The sequence below is a fragment of the Plectropomus leopardus genome, chromosome 17 (assembly GCF_026936395.1).
Source record: "Plectropomus leopardus strain MGB_pleo_1.0 chromosome 17, ASM2693639v1, whole genome shotgun sequence".
Classification (NCBI taxonomy): Eukaryota; Metazoa; Chordata; class Actinopteri; order Perciformes; family Serranidae; genus Plectropomus; species Plectropomus leopardus.
Genome location: NC_142192.1, coordinates 26,642,192 through 26,655,878, shown reverse-complemented (window position 1 = coordinate 26,655,878; position 13,687 = coordinate 26,642,192). Strand labels below are relative to the sequence as shown.

At 38.5% G+C, this 13,687-nt stretch overlaps 1 long non-coding RNA gene across 1 annotated transcript in view; it reads left to right on the top strand.

Annotated features, from left to right (window-relative positions):
* Positions 1 to 2,332: 2,332 nt before the first annotated feature.
* LOC121964680 (uncharacterized) overlaps positions 2,333 to 13,687 on the top strand; it is a 46,718-nt gene continuing 35,363 nt past the window's right edge. Inside the window, exon 1 of the long non-coding RNA XR_006106816.2 lies at positions 2,333 to 2,424. This is a non-coding gene — a long non-coding RNA (uncharacterized LOC121964680). The remainder of the gene's footprint in view (positions 2,425 to 13,687) is intronic.

Below are 13,687 nucleotides of genomic sequence, written 5' to 3'. Positions count from 1 at the left end.
TGTGTTCCATTATCACTCGCATAACACGCCTACGTTGCCTTAGATTGGAAATAATGATGGCTAGTGCAGTGGCTGCAATAGAAATAAACGTGCTAATGTTTTGAACTTTAATCATCATGCTTATCGTGAGAGGAGAAGTCTCATAACATCACTCAGTGGAAACACTGTCATCTTGCAATTGTGTGTTATTGACATTTCAGTCATTTAAGTTTTGTGCAAATCTGTAATGAAAACCTGCCTTTCCTTCATATGACCAGTGCCAAGATATAAGATTCAAGATTGTTGAGATAAACCCTTAATTTGCCCAGTTAGATGAAAAAATGAGCAGAAAATTACTGTTTATTTAAACGGAGTCTGGTGGGTTTGACAACAGTGATTTTGAGGCTGTTTCTGAAAAAACAAAAAGGATCTTACTATTTAACATAAAGGTCTATCACTTTAGGGATCCTTTCCACAATGTTGCAGACGCTGCAGTTCAGCGAGGTTACTGTCACGTGCTGCCCATGCATGCAGTCACTTACAGACACAAAGCATGGGAAAAAAAGGTTAAAAAAAATACCAATTTACCCTTTAAGTTTATAACCAGAAAACAACTACAGCCTCAAAAACATGATTTTGACCAGTATTTGCTGGATTGTCGTTGCATTGTATTAAAATTATGCTATTACGTCTGTCTTCTTGGTGTTGACAAGCTAGAAAAAAGGCAATAACAAATATGTTATTGAAGACGTCTTTGTTTGCACAGATTCAGCCCTTTGCTGTTAGAGATAGTTTTTGATTTACATTTAATTATTAGCAAGTGAATCCTTAACTCTTAATTTCAAGGCAGAGCTTTAGAGACAGAAAGTTACAGACAGATGAAACATGGGCCTTTCACAGATCACATTGTGAAGGCAGATAGATGAGCAGGACATTTTATTTAAGATAAGATAACATAATCCTTTATTATTCCTACAGTGGGTAAATTTGCATCATGTTTTGATGGTCAGCAGACGTTAAAGACTTCCAACATGATCTGCAGTTTACTGCAAGATATTACATTTTTACATTAGGTTCAGACCTAAATAAAATTTTAAATGCATGCAAACGTCTTTTCCAGTGTTACAAAACATGCAAACTGACTTGAAGAGACCCTCAAGGACAAAAGACTCGACTTGGACGTGTCCCAAAAGATTTTCAAAGAAGAATATTGCAGTGATAAGCAGCCTGATCAGCCTCAATTTTCTATCTTTGCTTTTTATTCTCACAGATGATGACAGTTGTCTGCGCAAGAACATCTGCATTGCTGCTTAAGTGTGTCGAGGTGTTGTGACATTTGCAGTTCAAGATATTTTACAGCCTGTTCTTTCTGCCTTTATTGATACTGAATCAAAAGCTTGTGACGCACAGAATCCTGCCCTGCTGCTGAACTCCATCTTCACAGTGAACTGAAACTGCTCCCTCCCAATGAGCATTATTTAAATTTGAATACTGGGAGAGGTCAAAGAGAGTTTATAAATGCATTTATTCAAATGAACTGTTAAAACTTCCTCTTTAAATCTTCCACTGAGTCATCCTATATCTGCAGCTCTGTGTTGAAATGAAGCAACTTCGCCAACAAACATATTTTTTCAGCCTGCTCATCACCTTGAAAAACACCGCACGACACAGTTCACAGGGAAAGTGAAAATAAATACAGATTGATATCATGTAACATGAGAAAAGACTGCAGGGATGTTTTTTTTAAATAGAAATTCATCCTGAGTGTTTCGTGATAAGGCTGAAGCACAGGAATAATACGTGACAAAGCACTTTGACTGGACAGATTTGCATGTAATTTAAATGAGGGCAGAGTGCGAACAGGGAGGTGTAGGACGGACATGAGTTGGTGTGAGATGGTGGTGACGCAGAAACAGGCCGAAATGTTGATTCAGACATGTGAGTGTTTGTCAGTGACGACCTTTAGCTTCATTGTTGAGGAGTTCAGTTGTTTTACTAGACTTTTTCTGCCAGACACAAACAATAAAATCTAATTTTTTCTTGATACGTGACAGATATTGCAAGGATTTGGCACAAGACTCAGCCCACGACTATAGAAATCTGATGTGGAGGGCAAACCCAAATTAAATATATACAGAGTGGCGGTCTCAGTTCCTTTTGTCTTGGTTTATTTGTATTTACGTTTCAAACAGCAAAGTGAGAAATTTCCAGTCAGTCTTTTGTGTTTGCAACCAAAGCCAAACCCACAATGTGTTTTCATAAAACAAAACTCTCCCTCTAAAAACAGATGCTTGCTAAAGATTCATTGCATGTGCTTATCCCTTTCTGCTGTCTCCTACAGATCTGCACCTGTGCTGTGTTTGTCCACCACTTTCCTGCTTCAGCACGCTTCAGCCGATTCATGAATGCCAAGTCAACGCTGTGGATGGGAAGGACAAATGACTGGTGAGCGAGGAGACGAGGGATTGAGATCACTCTGTCTGTACAGTAGGTCAGTCTGCGAACAGCCTCGGCTCACCTGTTGCTATCTTTAACCTGATTAGCAGCAGGTCATGCTCGAGAGGATCTGTCAGTGTGTGTGTGTGTGTGTGTGTGTGTGTGTGTTGGCTCAGCTCTTTTATGTAAAGTCAAGACAGCTGGTTCCCATTTAAATCTAATCTAATCTAAGATCTGTCTCTGTATAGCCGTAGAAAACTAAATTTGTACAGTTTGAGGGACGAGAGAAAAGAGAGAAGACCGAGTCTCTGTTTGAGGGTCACCCACTGGGTGAGGGTGGATTTAAACGGATGCTCTCTAGACACGGAAGAGCTTATCACCCACTGCCACATAAATAGAAACGAGCTGGGACACTTTGGTCGTCTTAAGAACCGTGTGATCCTGAATGTGAAATGTTGAGTCACACTTGGCGTGGACAGAGAGGTGCGACCTCAGAAAATCTCACAGTAATATGAAGTGAAGGGAACAGGTGAGAGAAAAAAGAAAGAAAATAATCTGCTATTTATTTTTATACACCAGAGACCAGTGGTGGAAAGTGTGTGTTTAACCCTTTGAAACCAGGACAGACATCAGTTTTCTTGTACTGCGTTCAGGCACCTTTAAATAGGATTAAAATCTGTTTAACCTCAGTAAATGATTTTTTTTTCCAAAAACATGAAAAAAAGAGGCACAGGCAGCTTGGCAATAACTTTCCAACAAATTGAGAGAAATTAATAAAGGTGACAAGAAAATTACCTTCATATTTGCTTTATGAAAAAAAAGAAGAGAGAGAGAATTATTAGAAAATGATAATAGAAAAATTGGGGAAAATGTCCATAGCTCTCTAATTATAATTATTATAACTTTATATTTAAAATCCTGTTACTTTTTTCTTTTTAATTTGAGCTTTTTTCAGTCTTTTTTCTTTTCTTTTGCTTTTGTTTATTTTCTTGTATGAATTTGCTAATTTCTTGCACATTTTTGGGTCATTTCTTGTTAATTTACTCCTTACCTGCTTTCTCATGTTTTTGAAAGAAATCAAGCCAATTTGCTCAGGTTTCAAAGGCTTAAGTACATATTTTAGGTACTTGTACCTTGACTATTTCTAGGAAAATTTCGAGGAAAATAATGAACTTTTTACTTAACTACATTAGTTTGTTAACTTTAGTTCCTAGTTAAAAGCAGATTCAGAATAACAATTCAAACTATGACCAATACTGATTATGATATTATTATATCAATAAGGCTTTTTTATTCCTCAGTAGGAAAATCTATATGATAAAACTATAAACTATAAACTATATGATAGTCGCTGTATTATTTAAATTAAATGCATGCAAATATACTTTATGTTGTCTTTTAGTTGATTTCTTACTATGTACAACGTGTGCCTCCGTGGCCTCCGTGGATGCTGTCGTTGTTGCGTGACGTCAGACCGCTGAAGTCGGGGTACATGAATTTGTCCCGACTTCACAAGTAGGAGCTTTGAGTGATGGCGTTTTATTATACTTTTTCTAGTAGGAGGTCCGAATGTCTCGACTTAAGAGTTTCTGCAGCATAACAGTTAACAGTGCCAACGAGAGGGTTCCAACGAACATAAAAAATTTCACAATCTCATTTCTCAGGCCTGAGAAAGTAATATCCTGTTGTGATTAATGAAATGAATTACTACACTAATCCTGCACAGATAACCTTCCATGCAATGTAACATAGTGGTGATTTATTTTTTGTAGCTACTGGTGTTATGCGGTTTTCATTTGCGTCTGTTTGGGAAGTTTTGTGCACAATCGTATATGCTTCTTCTTTTTCTCTTCACGTTCCATCTCTCATTTTATGTATGCTCGCTAGCTGGGATTATGTTTGAATATTGTATTGTAATAATTTATATAGCTATAAATCAATAGTCCTTTGAAATATAGGGAAAATGGGGAAAATATCACAAGTGTGAGGGAATAAATCGCCTGTATGTAGTCATCAGTGAGCATCCAGGTTAAATCTAAACATGTGAAGCCAGAATAAAAAAACTGACCCACCTACAAATAAGTAACACTCCATGTACGAGAGGAAAGAAAAGTTTCGTCTGACTGCACCAATAAAAATGTGACGGCTTCATGTCTGTCAGTAATGAGGACACCGTGCTCTGCTTGGATTATTGTAGGGCATCTGGCCAGTCTACCCCCAAGGACAGAGCAGGATGGAAAATATAATATACAAAAATAGCCCGCTCATTCCCACACTTACATGTAATTCTCTGAAGTCTCCTTTTTTATTTTCCAGGTCAAAAATAACAGTAATGACACACATTACATCACACTGAAAAGGTTAGATCATTAATGTCCCGCCTCCTATTACGTTGACTTATAATCTCTCAGCTGGAAATATCATTAACTGCCAATTCCTTGGTGATAGCGTATTGTATAAGTGCAAAAGAGAGGGTCTGTGTGTGTGTGTGTGCGCGTGCGTGCGTGCGTGCGTGCATGCATGTGCAATTGTGCATTCATAACTGTGCGTGTGCAGTGCTGCAGACCAGTGAGCAGGATGAGTTTAAATGTCCATCATAAACGTTTTGTGCTGCGAAAGTTACACAACACCTCTCGTGGTCTTCTTACCTAACTGCTGTGATACTGGGGAGGATTACAGGGATGTGGTGGGATACTGGGAAAGATGTGAATGTGTGTGTGTGGAGCAAGTTTAAAACGAATGTATCTGGCGCATACCGCACATACTTTAGGCTATTAATCGCTGTATAAAAGCTTTTCTCAGAATGCAGGATTACTTAATACCCTGTTCGTATAGAGGGCGGCAGTTAAGCTTCTGCATGCAGAAAATTGGTCGCTGCAGTATCCGTTCATATACGGTGCGACAGAGGTTTGGGGACTTGAGTCACATGACTTCACTCTAGTCAGACTTGAGTTGCAAATTCGAGGAATTGAGACTCACTTGACGGGATAGTTTACCCAAGATGAGAATTCAGTCATAATCTATTCACCCTCATGCCGATATAAAGCCGAGTGAAGTTTTACAGTCTATAACACACTGCTAGAGTTTCACTGGGAAAAGGCATTGTGCTCATCTCCCAAACAATTGAAGCACATAGTGACCAGGATACAAATGTTTAAAAAAAATACATAAAAAAAACCCATACTGCTCGTCAGAAATAATCCAGGTGCCCTGAAGCCCCGGTGTGCCACTTATATCATGTTTTTAGCTTTTTTGTAGCCTGTAGCTCCGAGTGTGGGAGTCGCGTTCATGTATGTGCGCTGGTGCAAGAAAAAAGATCTTGCTGAGAGAGAGATTTGCGGAGTTAGCAGCAAGCAACAAGTACCTTTGTCTGATTTAAAACTATTGTGTGTGGGGGGGAGGCTTCTGGGTAGCATGTAAACACTGATACCGCTTGCACGAATGTGCATACGTGAGCGCTACTCCCACACTAGGAGCTATAAGCTTTAACTTGGCTAAAAATATGACGCCAGTGATGTTTTTCAAAACAACTTGGCATGTTGGGGCTTCAGGACACTTGGATTTACTTTGGACAAGCATTGTTGAGCCTTTTTTGCCTTTTTTTAGCCTATTTGCTTTAATTGTTTGGAACATGAGTGCAATGCCTTTTCCCTGTAAAACTCATAAAAACATATAAAACTTCAGCCGACTTTCCATCAGCATGAGGGTGAGTAGATAATGACCGAATTTTCTTTTTTGCGTGAACTATCTCTTAAACAAACACTGAAAAAGGCTTGACTTGACTTTAATTGATTGTTCATGACCTGAGGCTTGACTTAAGCTGCTTTCACACTGCCGCCCTGACAGCCGCCTACCTGCAAGAGTCCGCCCCGAAGCAAAGTGTTTTTTAAAAGCGACTGCTGCCGCTGCTGCCCACAGCTGCGTTGCTAGTCCGGTGATCTTGTGAAGATTTGCAGATGTGCAAGCTAGCTTGTAGCTGCACACTGTTGTAACACAACAAAAATCACCTAAATTACAAAAGATTTTGATATTGTAGACAATTTAACATCCGTCTGAAGTTTGGTTGATCCCTGGCCTCCTTTTTCCTCTGGTTGTAATTATAAGTTGCTATCACCGACATTATCAGCTCTTTCACCGTGTCTACTTTTCAGCTTCCCTGATGCTGTGCTAGTTTTTTTACACAATTCTTATGACCTTTACGAGGGCCGTGAGGCCACATGCTGAGAAGAAAAAAAAGACCAGTCGTATAAAAATAGAGCATATGAACAACGCCAAACAAAGAATATCAATTCCAGTATTGTTTAGAATCAATGGGAACAATGTATTGGGAAATTACGCTGTTGTTTAGTCCATGTGAATGTGTGTTGAAGTAACTATTCTGGTATTTGGCAGGAATGTAACAGGGAGTTTGTGTGTGTGCGTAATTGGGTGTGGACTCTGAAACATACCTGTGAAATTGAATCTAGTTATTAAATACAGATGACACATCTCTTCGTGTTTGTTCAGACTGAAGTCTTCTCCGGTTAACTCTTCTGTCTGTACAGTTTGTACTGTATATCTGCAGGAAACTGTTCTTCATCAACACCACTCACTGCTCTGATCCGCCTCTGCCCTCTTCATACACTCTGAGTCCGGAGGCGACTCTTTTATCCTATAAGCTGCAGCGCTGCCAAACAGCAGAGACAGTTAACGTGTTTAAAAAAAGCACCAAAAAATGTAAATGTTGTTTAAAGATGAAGCTTCACACTGAGCAGAGCTGCTGCTGCCTGCGTGAGATAAGTGAGAGCTCTTTGTTTTAATTCAGCAGCCTGTGTTGATTTTTTTAGAACCACTAAGATGAGTTTTATGGTGCAATATTTCTCTTTAAAACAAGGACTGAAATTGTGCAATAATCTGCTCATTGGTGATGATTCAACATTAACAGGAGGATTTGCTTTTATATAGCTTTGAGTTTTGGGCTGTTAACTGGACAAAAAAGCTTTTTAAAGAAGTAAAACTGCAGATTTGCTGAGCATTTTTCAGTCTAATGTTGATTTATAGATCAAATTATTGCTAAATCTAATAATAATTGGCAGAATAATTGATAAAATAAGTAAATATGGTTGTTTTTTGGGTATCAAACTATAAAACCTTTTGACTCATGCTAAAATGTCACTGATGAACATGAACTTTTCTTGTTTCAATACTATTTGATAAGATATTTAACTCTTTTATTATTGCAAAGTTCTTGTAGGGCTGCTTGTGTAAAAACTATAGCTGCAACTAACAATTATCTTCTGATTAATTTGCAGATTATTTTCCTGATTAATCATATTGTCGATCAGATGTCAGAAAATGGCTGTTATAAATCCCCACTGCTCAAGCACATGTATTCAGATTGTTTATTTTATTAGACCAACAGTCTGAAACCCCCAAAATATTGAGTTTTTTGTTGCATATGACTAAGAAAAGCAGCAAATCTTGACATTTGAGGGACCAGTGAACGTTTTACATTTTAGCCTAAGAGATGACTAAAACAAAGATTTTAAAATAGTTTGCAGATTGCTCCTCTGTCTATTGACTTACCAGTGAAGCCATATTTGATATTATGTAATATAATAAAATATATAATATATAAAAATATCCATAATGAAGCCAGCGAGTACTGCAGAGACGGCACTTTTTTTCTTATTTTGTCATTTTTCTCAGTTAGCTCTGGGCTGCAGGCTTTCATGTGTTTTACATAACAGTGCTGAATGAGCGCACTTATTCTTCTTCTTCAGTCTTTAATTTGACGGATGCACCAGGCACTCCCAGCCAACAGGAAGTAGAAACGATGGGCCGAAGCTGCCAAAAAGAAGTCTTCTTGGCCCCTCGAATGTTTGTCTCACAGCTTGGGATGAATGTCAAACAAAGAAGTGCTGCGTCACTGTGCCGAGCGCTTTAATCCAGATGTACAGTTACATGTCCACCGGGCATTAGATGACATCATTGCCGCTGGCGGGACTTTAGAGGAGGACGATTACATCAGCCCCCGCAGCCGCGACTTTAATATTAATGAGCCTGTCTGGCCTGACAGAGTTAGTGGGTGAAAAGCTCTGGAGATGAGGATGGTGGAGCAGGTGCAGCCCTGAAGCAGCAAGTGGTGACGACAAATCACTGCACAGGACCCCAAGAACATGACTGGGACATTTACATAATGTGTGTGTGTGTGTGTGTGAGCGGGCGTGTGTGTGTGTGTGTGTGTGTGTGTGTGTGTGTGTGTGTGTGTGTGTGTGTCAGTACAAACACAGTGCCGTCCAGTGATACAGAGCTACTGGAAGTAATGAAGTGTGATTTTTCCCCGGGTCAGGGCAGGGCCAACTTTCAGATCTGTTTCACTTTCACTTTCACCGGGTATTTCAGGGAAATCCATCAGAGTACGATGAGACTCAATTAGAAACTCAGTGTCATGATACCGGGACTTCAGCACCGATAACAAAACCAAAAGTTTTTTATGCATTACTTGGTGGAATATAAATAGAAATTCAGCAGTGTTTTTATATTTTACAGCTGGAACAATTAGTCGATCAACAAAAAATTAGAACATTTTTTGACAATGGATTACTCTTTGAATCATTTATCAAACAAAAATGCAGAGAATTGTTTGTTCCAGCATCTTCAATGTGAGGATTTGCTGTTTTTCTCTGATTTATATCTTTGCAAACTAAACATCTATGTGTTTTGGACGGTTGACCGGACAGAGCAAGACATTCAAAGGTGTAACATTGGTGCTCTGAGGAGTTAGGGTGGCCATTTCAGCGGTGGTGGTGGTTACATAGACAACTCAGCTGATTAATTAATCATGAAAATACCTACCAAATACATTTTGGTCAGTACTCAAAAAGTTTTACAGTTTGCTACCAACTAACTCAAATAACTCAGTTATTTGTGATGAACTGATTAATAATTTGATCCATAAAATGTCAGAAAAGCCATCACATTTACTTAAAGCCAAAAGCTGACATGCTCAGATGTCATGTTTTATCCCATAAACAGTCAAACACCTAAAGGTTTAAAAATAATGTCCATGGTTGAGGAGTGGGAATCAGTGAATTTTTTGGCCATTTTTGCGTAGATACTGAAACGATTAAATGCTGCAGGTAGCTTGACTTATAAGTTAATTCATACTAATATCTTCCCACAGTCAATTATTGGCTGATCTTAGTAACAGAGACTTAAAACTCATCCTTTATAATCGACCCTTCTGGATTTTGCATTAAATTTCACTACAGAATCACAGAAATTGTTGCCTCTCCAGCAATAAAAACTTAGTGTTAATATCCATCTATCAATGAATTCAAAATTCAGGACAGTTTTTCCTTTAAGACGATCTGAGCTTAGAATTAAAGCCCTTTTAATGAACTTATCTCCCCTGGAAAAAGATTTGAAGCTCATGTATTTTGACTGCTCTCCTCCCTCCTGTCCGGTGGAGGAGTTGGTTATGTAACATTCAGAGAGGAGCAGCTCCAAAGAAAGAAGCCGGCGGGGGAGAGGGGCTCTGACCTGCAGGTGCAGCCGCTGTGGGAGGACCGACTGTTTTTTGGCTGCAGACGAGTTTAGCACTAAACCCAAACATCTGTACATTTCATGCGAAGACCTGTGGATAAAACAGGAATTAATAAAAATAACAGCACCACCCATCACTCAGAGAAAATTTGTTTTTGTCTGAAAGAGATTTCGGTTAAATCCTTATGGGTGGACCACTGACTGTGACTCTGCAGTGCTGTAAACGCTGATCAGTTTAACTAGATCTGATCTTTTTGGGATTGTCTGTGAATGAATTCAGCACTGGATTACACCCATTTCTTTCTGTTACTATAATCCTGTTCGGTATGGCCGTGGTTATGACCTGTCATCACAGGTTATGGCCTCAGTGTGGACATGAGCTGTGTTTGCAGTTCAACCAAAGAATTATGTTTTATTCTTGAGTTTCATTTGAGCTATTTTAGAAGTATTTCACAATAAAAAAATAAAACCAGAGAGAAAAGTCACACAAAAAAATTGTGCAACAGAAACATTATTATTTTCTTTATTAAACCTTTATTCATTGAATGACCCCTCAGATTCATCTCAGTTCGGGAGTCCGAAGTCCCTCCCCTTACAGTCTCCCTGATGGGACCTTATTGTGGAGAAAAAAACATATGGTTGTCCGTAGGGAGAGATTTTTTAAAAAAGAAGAAAACATGGATCCTGCTTGAAATGTACCATAAATTGCACATGATGTTTGTCAGTTTAAAAGATAATTTTGCAAATCAAGAAAGTCACAGCCTCGAGGTTGCTCTGATGTGTTAGCAGCTTCATTTTGACTGCAAAACCCTTTTAACAGTAACATCTAAACTTTTATTTCCAAATTACCATTAAGGCATAAAAGAGGCTCCGCCTCCTCTTCTGAATCATGTTGTTTCCTTTAAGGCAACAGTTAGAAATAAAAATATGATTCTGGCATATGGTTGGCAAAAAAACAAAATCCAGTGAATTCATACTGCACATTGACCATGAAGTCATAGCGTCGACTTGTGTAACTTGCGCAGTGACTAAATGAAGGAAGTAGTTTATTGTGACTACAGTTGTTCTCGCTTTTGTTGTTTGAAGAGCGACCAGTCGGCACCGATGTCAGTGCAAATAAAAGGCGCAAAGAAAACACACTCCAAACAAACACTGGCCTCTTTGAAAAACTGTAATTTGTTTACTTTAAAATAATGTCCTTTTTGTTAATTTACATTATTTCTACTACCACAAATGTTAATAATGACTCAAATACTTTTTTGGCCCAAATTATCTCCACAAATCATTCAAATCTTGACCATTTAAAACTGCAGTTAATCTTCTTACTTTTTGATTTTCTGCATTAACCTGTACCCGCCCCTGCCCCTGTCTGTATGTCATCGCTGTGTCTTTGTTTCTTTGTTATAGCAAATAAAACTTAAACAAAAGTAATGTTTAATATAAATAATATTTGAATATATTAGTTATGAAATCAGTATATCAATAAAGCCTAAATTTTAATTGTTTCATGCGTATCTGATTTACTGTGAGAAGCCAGTGAATTTTGGTGATCTTCTCAAGCTCTTTGCAAAGAAGTGAACAGGAATTATTTTCTGCCATCAGAACCTTTATTTCTGAAATAATGTATGACCTTTACGACATCTGTGCTCTGATGAAAGCAGTCCAGCCTGCACGAACTGATCAAAGATTTGAGAGTACTTGACATATTTACAAGACGCACTTAAAATGCTCACTTGAACAAGTGCATCACTTGCTTTTGAAAGGATGTTGGAGAGCGGCAACAATTCAAAAAATCTGAAATTCCGTAGACTGTGAATGAATAATTTATATATATTCATAGCGGTGAATACACAGCTCTGTTTGGCTGCTGGTTGTCAAATAAAACCTGATAAGTAGTCCCAATGAAACTGTCGGTTCACAGTTTGAATTATTGTTATTCTATATAATAGAATAACAAAAAGGACAGATAATACTGGCATCCCTTTTCTTAAGTAAGATTTAAAATGCAGGATTTGTGGTGGTGCTTTAACCCTTTAAAATCTGGGGTCCTGCAGGAGATCATTGTTTGCATGATTCTGTTTAAATCTATCTAAAATAAAACCCATGATAGCTGGTCGTTGCACAACTTGTGGTGCAAAACTGAGCAAAAACACACAATGTTGCCTGTGTACTCCGCTCGTAAAAATGAGCATATCTAAAAAAAAAAACCCAACTAAATAACATACATAGTTCAAATAACCTATGTAGTGTTTTGTTATTTTATTCATCTTTCTTCATTTGAAAATATTTTGGATCAGGATATAAATACTTTGATCAATTATTATGGTTTATTGACTTACATAACCTTTTAACTTCGGTTGAGAAAAATTTCAGGGATATGAAGCATTTAAGGATACTCCAAGAAATGATTTCACAATAAGCTAAAATACCAACGTGCAGTGGTCGACCATTTGTTTTCAAATGGTTAATAGTGTGGCATTGGTGTTTTTAATAAATGTAAGGATCTGAATACTCGTTACACTCGTAATCATCCTCATACTGTACTGCATACTGCTGTATAAATCCTTGTAATAGTATTTTAGGTAAGTTCTCTTATCATCATCATCATCATCATCAATAAGTCTCGGACCGCAGGATGTGTGTAAATGAAAACTGACATGGCGTGACAACGATCCCTTTAGATAAACCAGATGCAAACACTCATTTATTTTTCACGAGGGGAAAACTGCTCAGCGGCCTGTATCTGACACCGACCAGATCAATGGCCTCCTCTCCCTCTTCCGTAAACACAAACTCTCTCGGTTTGTCTCCTGAGTGCACGTGAAACCACACGACTCGTCTCATGTGGTGCTGCGAACAGAGCGGGTGCAATCACATTACTGGTCAACGGTTCAGATGATGGAGGAGTCGCACATTCCTGCTGCAGAAAGGACCTTTTGTTCACTTTCTATCCTGATTTACATCTCATGACAAGACCTCCTGGGTAAAGTCATCTTGAATGCGTCACAAAAAAATACACACTTCTTGTACTTATCACAGGTTCGGAAGAAACCCAAAGGCAAGAAAAAAGGTTTTCAGGAAATATTCAGTCTGGGCTTTTCAGGGAAACGAGGTTGGAAAAAGTCAGTCAGTGATGTCAGTGTTAAATAACCTGTGGCAGCTGTTGCCTGATGTCAGTATCAACAAACAAAACCAGGTGAACCAGCTGAAGTATGCAAAAAAGCTCCAGAGGAACAAATAGACCGTGACTCACTCTGGATTCTCCGCAGCAGGAACGTAAACAAGCTGACTGATGAGATAAATTTGAATATATATTAAAATCCTGCAGCGTGGTGTCGTTTAGGTACTGTACTCTGCGTCCATCTATCTGACTAATGCTAATATTTAAAACTTTTTATTGTCTGTGAAGGGAATCAGCTGGAGAAAACCGACAAACTATGCAAATTTTAACATAAGATGCATAAATTATACTAAAATGCAGCAAAAGGCCAAGGCCAGAATTTAACCCGCGGCTGCCTTGGCGAGGACACAACCTCTGCACATAGTTGCCGCTCTATCCACTGAGCCACTAGGCGCTCCACAACTAGGCCTTTTGAAGGCAATGTTGTGATATTTCTAACGGAGTTTGTAGCAACAAAAACTGGGTATTTTTAAGGTGTGATTGTGAAATCTCCAGCAGTGTTTGTGGTATATTTAAGGCAACGTCTCGACATCTCTAGTTGTATTTGTGGTGACAATCAGGTAT